At 40.1% G+C, this 14,084-nt stretch overlaps 1 protein-coding gene across 4 annotated transcripts in view; it reads right to left on the reverse strand.

The window, feature by feature from the left end:
• The window catches only part of Sytl4 (synaptotagmin like 4), a 47,478-nt gene extending 36,778 nt beyond the window's left edge, over nt 1-10,700 (reverse strand). For all 4 annotated transcript variants that reach the window (XM_051141424.1, XM_051141422.1, XM_051141421.1 and 1 more), the window contains exon 1: nt 10,564-10,700. The gene's annotated coding sequence lies outside the window, so the exon portion shown is untranslated. The remainder of the gene's footprint in view (nt 1-10,563) is intronic.
• Nucleotides 10,701-14,084: the final 3,384 nt, after the last annotated feature.

The raw sequence follows: 14,084 nt of genomic DNA on the forward strand, positions 1-14,084 counted from the left end.
AATGAACTCACATCCTATCTGACAACAGGAGAAATAGCTATTAAGAAATTTCTATTTGATTTTCTAACTTTCAAAATCTGCACTAGAAAAAATCCTCCTCTCATGTAAACCATGCAGGCTCTATAAGGGCTCCGTGAGGTTGGTGGTAGAAAACTGACCAGTTCACAACCTTTTATACTGAAGTCCTTAAAGAGCCTTAAAGTTTCTATACTAAAGAGCCTAAGAACCTTGAAAAATCAAAACTCTCTAGCATAGTAAATGGTGCATACCTGGAATCCCAGCAAGTACCAGCCAAGGCAGCAGGACTGTGAGTTTGAAGCCGGTCTGGCCTATGTAAGGAGATCTTGTTTTAAAAATCCAAGAGCTAGGGGTGTATTTCAGTGAAGAGCACTGAGTAGCTTTCACAAAGCCCTGGATTTGTTTTGATCCAACTCACCCCACCCCTACTCTCCCAAATAAAGGACTATTATAAAATCTAATTCATTTATAACCATTTTTAAAGTATGGTAAAGCTGTAACTTCTCAATAAAGCATATCGCCTTGTAGCTTCCTTATCATCGCCTACTAGATAAGCTCTGGTACAGCAGAACCCCCACAGAGAAGACCCTGTCCTCTTGTCAGGGTTACAGATGGTGGTGATTTCTAAACTGAACTCTAACCAGCATCTGTTTCTTTCAGGCCACGTCACCTAAAAAGCACCCATGCCATCCCCTGAAATGAGAAATCATGATGGTTGGTAACAAATCCAGCCCATGTTCACACCTAGCTGTGATTTCATGCATTTGGCTTCTTTTTAATTTTAGGGCTTCTGTGAGCTAGCTATGGCCACAGAAACCTTAAATACAACCAAATAACCTGTATTTGAACTTTAACTGATTGGAACTTCGGCGGATCATTTTAAAGTATTAATTTCTTTCCAGTAAAATGCTTGTAAGTACACATGTGAGTATGTGTACACAAAAGGTAGGGAAATTACCAAATATGAAATAAATGTAATATATTAACTTACTGCAAGTCTTTCTTGCCTCCTAAACTGTTTAACCATAATTACTTGACACATTACTTCAAATCCCTAGTGTAAGATTAGTACAGGCATTATCAACATCTGGTGTACTGCAGAAAACAATGTTCTAACAGTTAAAAAAACAAAGAATAAAAAGTTACAAACACTAGAATGTTAAAAGTACATTCATACATTTCTTTATTTTCAAGACTAATAAGACACATAAAAGTATCTTTAAAAATTCTAAGGGCGGGAAGATGTGAATTTTCATAATGAAGTAAGTAGAATTTAAAAAAAAATAAAGCAGTCAAAACATCTAGATATACTTTCTTTGCCACACATATGTAAATATTTACCCTTAGTATTATTATTACTATTATTAGTTCCAAGTAGAATTACACATAGAGAAATCTTCTCTGCAATGAAGATATTATCTTACCTTATTTTATAAATGTCAAAAATTTTAATATATATAATATCCTTTATTGGACTGTAAACTTTATAAAAGAATGAACTTCATAGATTATTGGAGAGGAAAGGAAATGGACCTTATTTTGTTCATCTCTGTACCTGTAGTGTCTAGAATGCTTCTTGGCCTACAATATGCACTCAATCAATATTTGTTGAATGAATGAGCTGGCATCAAAAATACCACTGATCATTCAACCACACCCAAGAGTTTATTGCTCAGACTTCTCCACCTTTGATATCATTGATTCAATACTCCTCTCTGAATTTAAAACCCTATCAGTGATCACTCCCAAGCCATTCCTACTCACAGAACTCACTGAACAGTCTTCTCTAAACCCTCTCTCATCTGGTCAGCTCCTTTCTGTCTTCACTATTTTTCCTAGACAGTGTGAACTCTATTATTTCAAATACACTCTTGACAGTGTCCTCATTAACTCCTAATTTCATTACAAATATCTGATTAAAAACATTAGCCTATCTGAGCTTACTTTTGTGCTTTTATTCCTTCATGAGAGCTCCTAGGATCCAGAATGGACCTGGTAGATTATTATCCACATAAATTCTTCATCACCAAGCTCGCCTCAACACTGCTTGGCACCACAAATATGCTTCTCTGGGTCTAGCTTGCTCTCCTATTCTCCACAATATCTATTGCTCGAGTGACTCTAATATTCAACTCAAACCTTATCTACCTCAACTCCTGCCCAAGCGGATGGTCTTGCTTCTTGTCTTATCATACAGAAATATAAATGCCACCAGACAACTTCCTGCTGCTGAATCTATAAAGTTATGCTCATCTCTGCCCACTCATGGTGAACCTCCACCTAATTCCAGATCCCCCCTCCATGGGGCATAGGATTCTACTTTATCAACTATACTGTCCTTCTCATAAGCCTTAAGAGATACTAAATGAAAAGTGAATTCCCTGGATCTCAAACCCTCTCCTGCTATCACTCTTTCTCTGCTCATTAGAGTAAAATTTCTCTAAGAATTGTCCATATTCAGTACCTCCAATTCCTCATCTCCTCAATTACTTCCTAACTAATCAGTCTATCTTTCCACCTTGTAACACTCTGAAATTGCTCCTACTATGTTAAGAGTCAAGATCTCTCCAAATCCAATGGGGAAACTGTCTTCCTAGACTTCTTTTAGTCCTTATCACTAATGGCATTTGTTTTGTTTTTCTTTGCTTTGCTTTGGTTTTGTTTTTCAAGACAGAGTTTCTCTGTGAGGCCTTAGGCTGTCTTAGAACTTGCTCTGTAGACCAGGTTGGCCTCAATCTCAAAGAGATCTGCCTGCCTCTGCCTCCGTAGATTAAAGGCAAGCACCACCATGCCTGGATATCACTAATTATTTTTAATATAGCAGAACTGACCATTTTTAATCAAGCTATTACGTTTGGAGAAAACTACTGAGCTGACATTCAAGGTGAGATAGACAGATAGATGGACAGTCGGGCAGACAGACAGATGGAGAGAAACAGACAGAGAAAGACAGTGAGATATTCAGGGATGAACAATGCCTTAAAGCCGCAAAAAAATTCCATCAATAAGAAATTGATTGGCTGTGATACATGTAATGGTAAAATACGCAGCTATTTATAAAAGCAGTTCTATGCACTGACACTGAAAGCTTACCACAGGATATCAATTAAAATATATTTTATGATGGAAGATGAAAAGGATGGATGACTAGATAGGAATATCTAATATAGGTACACAAGCAATGTCTGGAGAAAAAGGCAAACAAAAAAATCTCCCTTTAGGAATTAAGATAAGCAGAGGCAATAAAATTATATTTTAACTTTTACTGGGTCAAGTAATAAAAATATCTTCATATCCCTGAGCACACTAAGGTATATAAGAAAGTTGAAAGGAGATAAACAGTAAATACTGAGAAAAGGTGTTGTTGGCTCTCCAAATCTTATGGAGGAGGGAAAGAAGAGTGTTTAGTAGTATCAAACAAGAGGGAAAACATATCCAATAGACAGAAAATGAAAACAGATAATTCTTAGTGGAGGAAAGCCAAATGGTCAAGAGATATCTAAAGAAAAAGTCCACCCACCCTGGCAATAATTTTTTAAATGTTTGGTTGTCAATTCAGCAAAATTGCAGAAATATAATGTTGACTTTTTTTAAGATTTATTTATTTGTTGGTGTATGCCACATGTGTACTCTGCCTAATGTGGATGCTAGGAGCCAGAAACAGGTCCTCTGAAAGTGCAGCAAGCTCTCCTAACCACTGAGTAATCTCTATAACTTCAATGTTCAACTTTTTAAAAGAAAGATGTAAAAGGTGCTCCCACACGTTCTTGATAAATGTGAACTGGTAAAACCCTCTCAAAACAAGCTAATTTTTCTTTCTTTTTAAAAAAATTCACTCTATAGCCTGATCCAAGGCCCCCTTCCTCCTCTCTTCCCAGTTCCACCTTCATACCTCCTCCCCAATCTTCCCATCCCCTTTTCTTCAGAGAAGGAGAGGCCCCCCTCATGGGAACCAACCCACCCTGGCACATCAAGTTGGTATAAAACTAGGCACATCCTCTCCCACTGAGGCCAGACAAGGTAGCCCAGCTATATGAAAGGGATCTAAAGTCAGGCAACAGACTCAGAGACAGTCCCTGCTCTAATTGTTAGGGGATCCACATGAAGAGCAAACTACATATGTGTAAGGAAACAAGGTCCAGTCCATGCATGCTCTTTAGTTGATAGGCTCAGCTTAGTTTACTCTGTAGGTCAGGTGAACATTACAGAACTTTCTCCAATTGCAATGAATTTTATGATCCATTGTTTAACACATGCCTTCCCTGCTGAAATGCTTTACAGGAAAAAAAGACCAGTGTCTATCTCCACTATAAGTTAAGTGTATGGTTGGCCAGACCCAATTGCAGGGTTCCTAGAACATTGCAAATCCTCACAGTAACCATACTGTGGACTCTCACCATACTTTCAGATATGCCACTAGCGATAATTTAAAGACACAGGCACTAAGGTGCTCCTAGGACCTAAACTGAAAAGGCTACAAACATTAAATAGTTCAGATATCAGAGGGTGTTTCCTTCTCTTTAAAAGACCTTGAATTCAAGGTACTTTTAGAAAGTCACAGACATGAAATTGACTATGATCTATCATTTCCATTCTTCAGTTGCTGGAACCGTCTAATCTTTGACCTTGTCATTTTCTGTCACAGGCATCTTAACAAATCTCTCAAACTAGATTGCCCACAGTGCTTCCAGACCTTGGCTGGAGAGTGATGCTGGAAAGAAATGAATCCAGCCTCTGTGACTTGAGATAAAAGCAAACTACAATAAACCAAACCCTTTTGTTTTTCAGCTGTATGGAGGTATAACTAACAAAAGTTGGACACATTTGCAGTAAATGTGAGGCTGTGAAACACATATGTATCATCTTGATGGCGCACCCTCTTTTTTCATTTTCTCAAATGCACTGGAGCCCTTTAACACTCTTTTCAGGAGAACTACCCTCAGAATACTGGCCCTCTACAGCTCTGTCCTCCACAGCATCATTAGTTTTGCCCTCTCTCTCTTGTCTTAGTGAAAAAAAAATCTATTTCCCTTTTTCTAAGTCCAGTATTTTTTCCACTTTTGTTATGCTAAACCACCACCCCTCAGCTTCCTTAGGGACCCTGTATCATCTCAATCTATGTGATCGACTCATAAATAGGCTTCTCTCTATCCTGTATTTAAAGCAACACAAAATTAATACCCTGATCTCCCCTGAGCCTTGTCTCTTTCCCACCATAACCAAACTTCTTTAGTGTAAATGCCACACTGTCCCAGACTGAGGGTCTAGCTGAAAGTATATTACTTGCCTACTATGCATGAGACCATGGTTTTGATCTCCACAATAGAAAAAAATGAAAGATATTTTTAAAAGATCATCTATCCCTAATAAGGGCATAAGTGAAAAATACTCTTGATAGTAGATATATAAACCCTCTGAGATGTTACTCGATTTTAAATATATATATGTATATAATATTTATCTTTCATTGATAATAATTGTGTATATTTACGGGATAGAATCAATTTTTGATCTATGTATATATTATAGAAAGATTCATTTTATTCTTTTTAACATTTTAAGAATAAATAATGCATTAGCAGTGGTCAGCATGCAGTACAATAAATGACTAAAACTTATCTATCCAGTTGAAATGAAACTATTTATCCATTGATCAATTCCTCTCTCACTCAGAAAGTCACTTACTACAATGATTTTCCAGGGACTGGGAAGATGATTCAGTGGGTAAAATCTCTAATGATGACCTAAGCTCATTCATTACAGAACCCATGTAAAAAGCCTGGTGTAGGCAGGCAGGTTAGAAACAGGAAGATTGCTGAGGCTCACCGGCTGCCAGCCTAGCCAAACCACAGCAAGCTCCAGATTCAGTGAGAACACAGTTTCAAAGGAATAAGGCAATGATAATAGAGCTGAACAACTAAAGCCCTCCTCCACCTCTGTGTACACAACCACAAGCTCATGTGGGCATGCACATATGCATCATACACCAATACAAAGCCCTCCTCCACCTCTGCATACACAACCACAAGCTCATATATGCATGAACATATACATCCCATACCCATACAAAGCTGTTCCACAGAAATAGTTATATATTTGACCAATGGGCAAGAGTGTTCAGTGAAGCTTCGTGGTGGCTTGGACAAGGGTGGCAGACAGAGAAGAGGGAGATATGTGGAAGGATATGTGATACAGTTTGAAAGTGAAATCAAAGGTTCAAACACTGAATGTGATGGGCTAAGTAGAAGACAGAAATCATTGGTGACCCAACAGTCTTGGTTCAAGCAACTAAATGGATAATGGTAGCCTTTTTTCTGAGTCATGGGAAGACAAAGGGAAGGGTTAAAGATGTTAGGGCAATCACTAATCCTTATTCGGCCATGCTACTGTGTCAGATGACACGGAAAAATGTCAAATTAGGTCATTAAGAACATGAGGCGTCTGCATAGAAGAAAGGCCCAGAACAGAAACACGAACGATGGCTGTCTAGGTAGGTATTATGGCAATGATGCTGAAAGAGAACTTCTGAGGAGGTTTGGGGTGGAGAAAAAAGTCTATAGGCTGAGCTGGGAGACACCCTACTGCTCAGTGTTTGGGGAGGTAAATTTTAAAGAGCTTAGGCAATTATTTGTGCAAACTTAGATTTCAAAGAAGTTAACACACAATATATATATAAAGTGAGAAGTACACAAGCACTACCTTTTCCAGGGCATAACTCCTTCCAAATCCAATGTTATCAAATGTATTCTGGTCTTTTTTTCAGGCTGAATATTTCAAATTGCCCTTAAGCAAAATAGCACTTTTATTTTGCTACACCATTGTTGCCTACTCCTATATAAAAGCAGTATACAAGTAGGTGGGTGTTATAAAAGTACCATTTAGTTGGAACTTCTCCATAGAGTCTGTTGCCTAATAACCATCTCACACCTACAAAGGCTATAGGTGACAAGACTAAAAACCGAGCTTATATTCTTTCAGGCTCTTTTACTTCCCTGTTGCAGTCACCTTCTGTACCTTCTCACTGACCTTTCCAAATGCCAGAAAGACCTCAGGACAGCTGATAAGTCACACCTTCCTTCCCAGTGATGCCACAGTTAAGATGAACCAAGGAGAGACATGCCTTTATATTTCCACCCACAGATATGTACTTAAACATAAAGAGGAGATTCTAGTCCAGTGTGTTTGTTCACATCTTCAAACCTGTCACTCAGGAGGCTGAGACAGGATAATCACCATGAATACGAGGCTGGCTAGGATATACAGTGAGTTATAGGCTAGCCTGTGATACATTATGAGACTCCATCTCCAACAACTTAGAATTAAAAAGAGGAAATATTTATAGCTAGGTCAAAGTTGTTATCAGGAATAGAATCTCAAAGGGAGAAAAAAAAGTCAGCAGAAGGGAAGCTGTGTGAGCGCTAGGCCTGGGCATGGCACGGCATTAAAAGTATAAGGTAGCAAACTGAGAAGGCTTAGTTTCAGACTCAGAAAAGTAGAAAAAGGTTCCAACTCCTGGAACAGCAATGCCATCCATTCCCTCACTTAGCATCAGTATAGCCCCTGTGATGTCCTCAGAATCTGCTTCCTCCAACCATCACTAAATACAAAAGACAGCAATTCCTATCCATGTGGCCTTAGTGTTAAGGAGTAGAAGTATAACAATCAGTAATCAAAACAAATGTAGGAAGGGTGCAGGAAGAATGTTTAGGGGGCTGGGGAGATGGCTCAACAGTTAGGAACACTGGCTACTCTTCCAGAAGTCCCAGGGTTCAACTGCCAGCACATTCATGGCATCCCACAACTGTCTGTAACTCCTGTTCCAGGGGATCCAACACTCTCATTCAGACATAAACACAGGCAAAACACCAGTGCACATAAAATAAAAATAAATGAACTTAAAAAATAAAAAAGAAGAATGCTTAGGCACAGGTTTGCCATTTTAAGTGGGTTGGTCAAGTGACTGCCTTGAAAGAGAGGTGCGATACTTATGTACAAACCCCTACTGTGGGTTACAAGTACCTCAGGATGGTTTCTTCTTATTTCAACCTCCCCACCACCACATCTCAATCCCTTGAAGACATGGCATCCCCAATCCCTGGCACAAATATTTGTGCTTCAAGATCCAGTTACTGCATTTACAGAGATTACAACCTTCCAGAGGGAAAACCAGAGTGGTATTCGGACCTTTGTTGAAGTATAAATAAAGCCCTTAAAGATAGTGTAATTAGTCATTCTGCTTGGGGGAAGGAAGTATGCATTCAATGAGCTTGTCTCAGAAGCTATGACTTTAAGCTAAATCCTGGGAGATGAATAAGAATTAATGGGGAGGGGGGATATGAGTGGCAAGTTTACCAGAAGGGGAAAAAAACAATAGTTTAAGCAAAGCTCAAGAGGTGGGGTTGAGGAAGACATTCTCCTGCATATCTCTGCCTAAGCTACAAATAAAGAGGGCACTGTCACTCTGTTGACCTGATGTGGCTTGGTCGCATACACATATTCTTGTCAAATACTTGTCAGTGGCTACACTATTGCTTCTCCCCTGGCCATCAGGAAAGAAAGAAGTTAAATCAGGTGCCCATCCCTAGAATCCAGGAACGTACCCCTAAAATCCAGGCTTATACTCTCCAAACTTCGAGACAATTACCACTGAGCTGTGAGCGTTGGAGGTGTCAGGCATCCGGGCACATTCAAGGGTATGTACTTAACAATGGCAACATTCAACAGCCCTGTGTTTGAAGACATGAATGAGGTGGTTCGCCTCCTCCACAGAGCATCTAAGATGGAGCCAAGAACCAAAATTTAGCTTCACACAAGCTCTGTCCTATTGTCAGAGTGTAACTTAGGGCACCCCACTTAGCCTCTCAGTCTCCTTTTCATCATATCATGGCTGTAACTGTAGTACCTATTGAGTAGAATTCGTATGTGGCTTGTCTGACATGCTATGAGAACTTAACGTCATGCCCAACTTCATCCATTCATTATACCATCATGATAGGAGTTCTAATCTTGAAGGGAAAGTGCTCAGAGAACACTAACCAGCATGCTTCATATATTTACAGAGTAGTAATCCCAGAGCAGGCCTCCAAGCTCAAATTTACCGCTCTGACCTAGCGTGCAGCATTTGAAATCATGTTACCAGGGTTCATCTGTGTGACCCAAAGGGAGCCTCACAAACCAGTTTTGTGGGGGCTTGTCCTACTAGGATTTCCAGAAGGTAGTTACACACACACACACACACACACACACACACACACACACACACACACCAAGAAAAAACTGCCTGACCTCTCTGCACTAAACATTGTTTTCACTACTTTACAGTAAGATTATTCTTTAGTTCACTAACTCCTTAATATCAACATATTTATGAATAATGGGGATAAGAGAGCAAAAAAGTATCCACTTTTTTAAAAAAAGAAGCAGAGGACAGATGTGATGTTGCACACCTGCAATAGCACTTTGGAAGGTAGAGGCGGGACTGCCAGCCAATGTGAGTCCAGCTCGATCTACATAATGAATTCCAGACCAACCTGAGCTACAATGAGACTCTGTCTCAAAGTACCAAAACTGGAAAGGAGGAAAAGTGGAGTAAGGATTGCCCAGGGACATAGGAGACTAATTTCTCCCAGACATACAGGCCTTAGCTAGGGTCAATCCTGCTAGAAGCACTATTCTAGAAGGCTACATCCTGTAACCCTGAAACTGTAACACAGTAGTGGAAGAAAGGTTTGGTTAAAACAAAACATATCACTTTTTCAAGCCAACAGAATTTTTTAACCAAATTATTTTGCCATCAACTTCTCCCCCTCCCCCCTATCTTCTCCAATGTTACAGGCTGGAGGAACACTGGTGTCCTTCTGCCAGGAGCAGACCCCAGTCTGCTTGAAGAGTGCATGATAAAGGAGTTGAGCTCCAAAGTACACAGCTGGGTCTCCAGCTCCAAGCCCAAAGGGAGTCTACTGAGGCAGAACTCAGTGTCAACTGGCCTTTAGCCTGTACCTGCGATGGAGAGACAAGGAGAAGCTAGGAAAACAGAAGCCTGGAGCTCAAAAACAGCGAGGGGCCACAGTATGAGTGGGACTAGCCAAACCCTTCCAGAAGCAGTTACCAAAAAAAGTGACTAGCTGCCAAGTCTGAGGGCACAGCTCCGCTAGAAGCCTCTTGCAGCCTGCGCTGGGGCCAGCTCTCCAGAGGGGCCAAGGCTGGCAGGAAAAAGCTGGGGCACACTGGGCCAGCGATACCTGTGGAGAGAAGGCACCCAAAAACACGGTCCAAGGGAACCAAGCAGAAGCAGCCCGAGAGAAGGAAAAGTGGCTAGGAGAAACCGCCCAGAGCAGACGGGAGGCACCTCGTGGGGGTGCGGTCCCTAGACGCGGACATGGCAGAGGGGTAGCGTAGCAGCTGGGGAGAGAGGACAGGGACCGTACCCAAGGTACAACAGGACACAAGCCCTTGAGGAGGGGCAAGACACTGTGCTGGGGGGGGGGGGTCTGCGAAGTCCCAGACAGAGGGCGAGGAGGCGCTCAAACACTAGCTGCCACCTACCTGTCACCTGCAACAGGTGCTACTAGGTGACCAAACGTCCCGGTGCTGAATGGTTGGAAAGGTCTTTAGCTCCAAACAGACTAAGACCACAACCCAGGCGGCCAGCCCTACTCACCCTCCCAGGAGGCGGAAAAAGCTGCAACTTTCCCTGGAGCGGGGAGGAGCTGGACTCTTAAAGGGGCCGCACAGAGAGCAGGGATATTTTAGCAGAGTGCCAACTGGCACAGTAGAGCGCTCTGGGAACCAAAGCCTTAAGGCACTGGAGGAATTTCCTCCTGAGTTAGTAGAGTTTGAGGGCCTACTAGATGTCATTTACATCTATCTTTGTCCACACTCTTAGATGGTGGGGGTGGGGAATAAAGTTCACTTACCTCTGGGTTCAGTGAGCCAAAAGTTGTCTGTCAAGTACGTCTAAGAAATCAAGAGTCTGACTCTGGGAGGGAAAGACTTTTTCTTCAGTGGTATAGGCACTGGTAAGGAGCCCATGGTCCTGTAAATAATCACCCAGAACCCTTAAGCAACCCTAATGGAATAGACTGGGTCATCAAAAGTAAATAAATAAATTTGAAAAAGAATAGAAAAAGGACTAGATGAGAAAAGAAAGGAGGTCAGCGGGAGTGGGAGGGGAACAGGAGAGGGTACTAGTCGGGAGGTACAAAATGAAAAAGGAGTCTGAATTTTATTTGGGGGAATATTAATGTATGCACATTTTGACCAACCTTTTGGGTTTTGAAGCAACTAAAAGTATCTTTTAGGGAAAGGATACAAATTAAGTTCACACGTTCACATTCAAAGACACAACTGGTTAAAATAGTCAACTCATTAGAAACTAGAGAACAAATTAGAACAATAGTGGAATTCGTTAGCTAACAGTTCTGGGAGTTGTAAATAGCATTTAATGATGACCGAATAATCGCCAAGTAAACTCTTTTGTAACTACTAGCAGGAATGTATACTGCTTCCCTCTCTGAAAGCATGTGGGCAGTCCCGGGCTTGGTGGCACCTGCCTTTAATCCCAGTACTCGGGAGGCAAAGGCAGGCTGATCTTTATGAGTTCAAGGCCAGCCTGGTCTACACAGCGAGTCCAGGACAGCCAAGGCTACACAGAGAAACCCTGTCTCAAAAAAGGAAGCAAGCAAGTGGTCAGTGTCTATCAATACACACTAAAATGCTTACATTTACCCACATCTCTATTTTTTTCTCTGCCTCTCCTTGCTTCACAGCAGCCATGAAAGGTGGGCAGATCTCGTCTATCACCAACAATTAAACATATTCAAATTTCTACCATCTTAAAAGAAGATCTGTGTCCTGCACGTATGCAAGATCTCTCTACACCTCCTTTAAAGGTCAATTTATTGAAAGTGTATTTTACAGTTTCTTACTCCCTCGCTTCTCATTCACTTCTCAACTCTTAGCAATCTAGCTTCCTTCCCCCACTGAAACTGAGCTAAACAAGATACCTAACCAATGATCTCTGTGTCAATAAATTCCTTGAGAAATAAACAAAGTATTGCTGGTTCTTATCTTGCCTGACCTCTTCCCTACATTTAGCCCAATAGCTATTTCCTTATCCCTGAAATGATTCCTGTGCTATCTGTGACATCACATTGTTGTGCTTTTTCCTCTAGTATGTTGCTTTCTCTTCCATCTCTTTAGTAAGGTTCATGTTCTGCTGTCATGTCAGACAATTTCAGAGCAAAGATAAATATGCTCTCTCTAAATGGTATCTTTCATCTATATGACCACAACTGTAATTCTATAATTCTTCCCAGATGGCTACATTGAGCTCTGTTTCCTTAGCATCTCCAATCAGATATCCTGCAAGCACCTCAAATTTACCACAACCAAAGCTGAACCCATCAGCTTTTCTTTAAAATTTATTCTTTTTTTTCCCCAGGGATTCTTAGTAAAGGACACCTGGCACCTGGCACCTAAAATAGTATATGATACATAGTAAGTCCTGAGCAACAATCATATGATGGACTAGTTAATTAATAAATCCTGAGGAAATAAAGATGAACACAGAGTTTCTCCTTCGATATAAACTAGAACTAAAAAACAGATAAAGATAGTTCAATGCTAAGTAAAATATTATATAGTCTTACAAATGGAATATTAAGATCAATTAAACTGATAAATACAGTTTATAATGACAAGAAAATGCTTATACTATGTATAATGTAGTATATATATTATTTGAATGTATTATATATAATATATAATATTATTTGAAAATAGGGTACATTGAATAGATAATTATGGTTATTAAAATGGAAATAGAATATGTTTAGAAATAACAAAAATAATAATAATGAATATTTGTAACACAACTGATGGGATTTTTGTTTTCTTGTTGTTCTTTATTTTTCAGCTTTCTTATGAATGTATGTGGCTTTGATAGTACAAATTTTTTATCTTATTAATTTTTAATGTTTTAAATTTTATGTGTCTAGGAGTTTTACCTGCATGTGTGTGAGTTCATCATAAGCATATAGTGTCTGCAGAAGCCACAAGAAAGCATCAAACCCACTGAAACTGGAGCTACAGATGGATATGAGCTATCATGTAGTTGCTGCAAAGTGACCCCAGGTTTCCTGAGGAGCAACCAGTGCTCTTTACTGCCAAGCCATCTCTCCAGCCCCAGTACTGGTGGAGTACTGCTGGGTTTTTTTTTTTTTTTTAAGATTTAAAAAAAAAATCTTTTAAAATGAATTTTAAAAGGGGAAAATCACCCCAATTTTGGTAAACAAAACAATAAAAATCCAGCTTCCAGGCTGTGAAACATGACTTTGTAATACCCTCCTCTACCCTAACATGTGAAGAAAAACCTTTGAAAATAAAATCTGAACTAAGTTCTAGGTTGAAGTGGGAGGGTCTGTGGATTTTGTGTTATGCACACACACACACACACACACACACACACACACTTGTGCAAACACCTTTTTTTGGAAGGTGGTCCCTAGTAGGGATTAAAATATCTTCAACCAGAATTAACCTAAGAAGACAATTATTTCAGCACCTTCATTGCTCAGTAACACTTTAAGGTTTTACTTCTAGATATGCCTTTTCTCACTCACTAAGAGGTACCTCATTTCAAGCATACAAAGACAGTTTTACCTACCCAGCAGTAAATGCACTGAATCAAGCATGAACAGTAAACAAAAGCAAAACTGGCCTTTTTACACATAGTTTATGCTTTGCAAATTGCTCTCACTTTTGGTTGGACGCGACTTGACTGCTATAATACTTCCGTGTTCAAATTCTACTAAATATTTCGAAGAGTCTAACAATGGAAGCAAATTCAGATAATAAAAACATGTAATCAGGCATGAAGGAGCTCCAAAAGGGAGGGCAGTAGGACACAGATGCTATGAAGGAAAAAGTGGGGGAAATGGGGGGACTTTAACTTGTGAGGGTGAAAGGAGAGCAATAGGGAGGAAGAGAAATACAAAACACTAAGGACGACTGAAAAACCCATAAGAAAACTTACTGTTTTATGTTTACTTAATATAAATGCACAA

This window comes from Acomys russatus, chromosome X (assembly GCF_903995435.1).
Source record: "Acomys russatus chromosome X, mAcoRus1.1, whole genome shotgun sequence".
Lineage (NCBI taxonomy): Eukaryota > Metazoa > Chordata > Mammalia > Rodentia > Muridae > Acomys > Acomys russatus.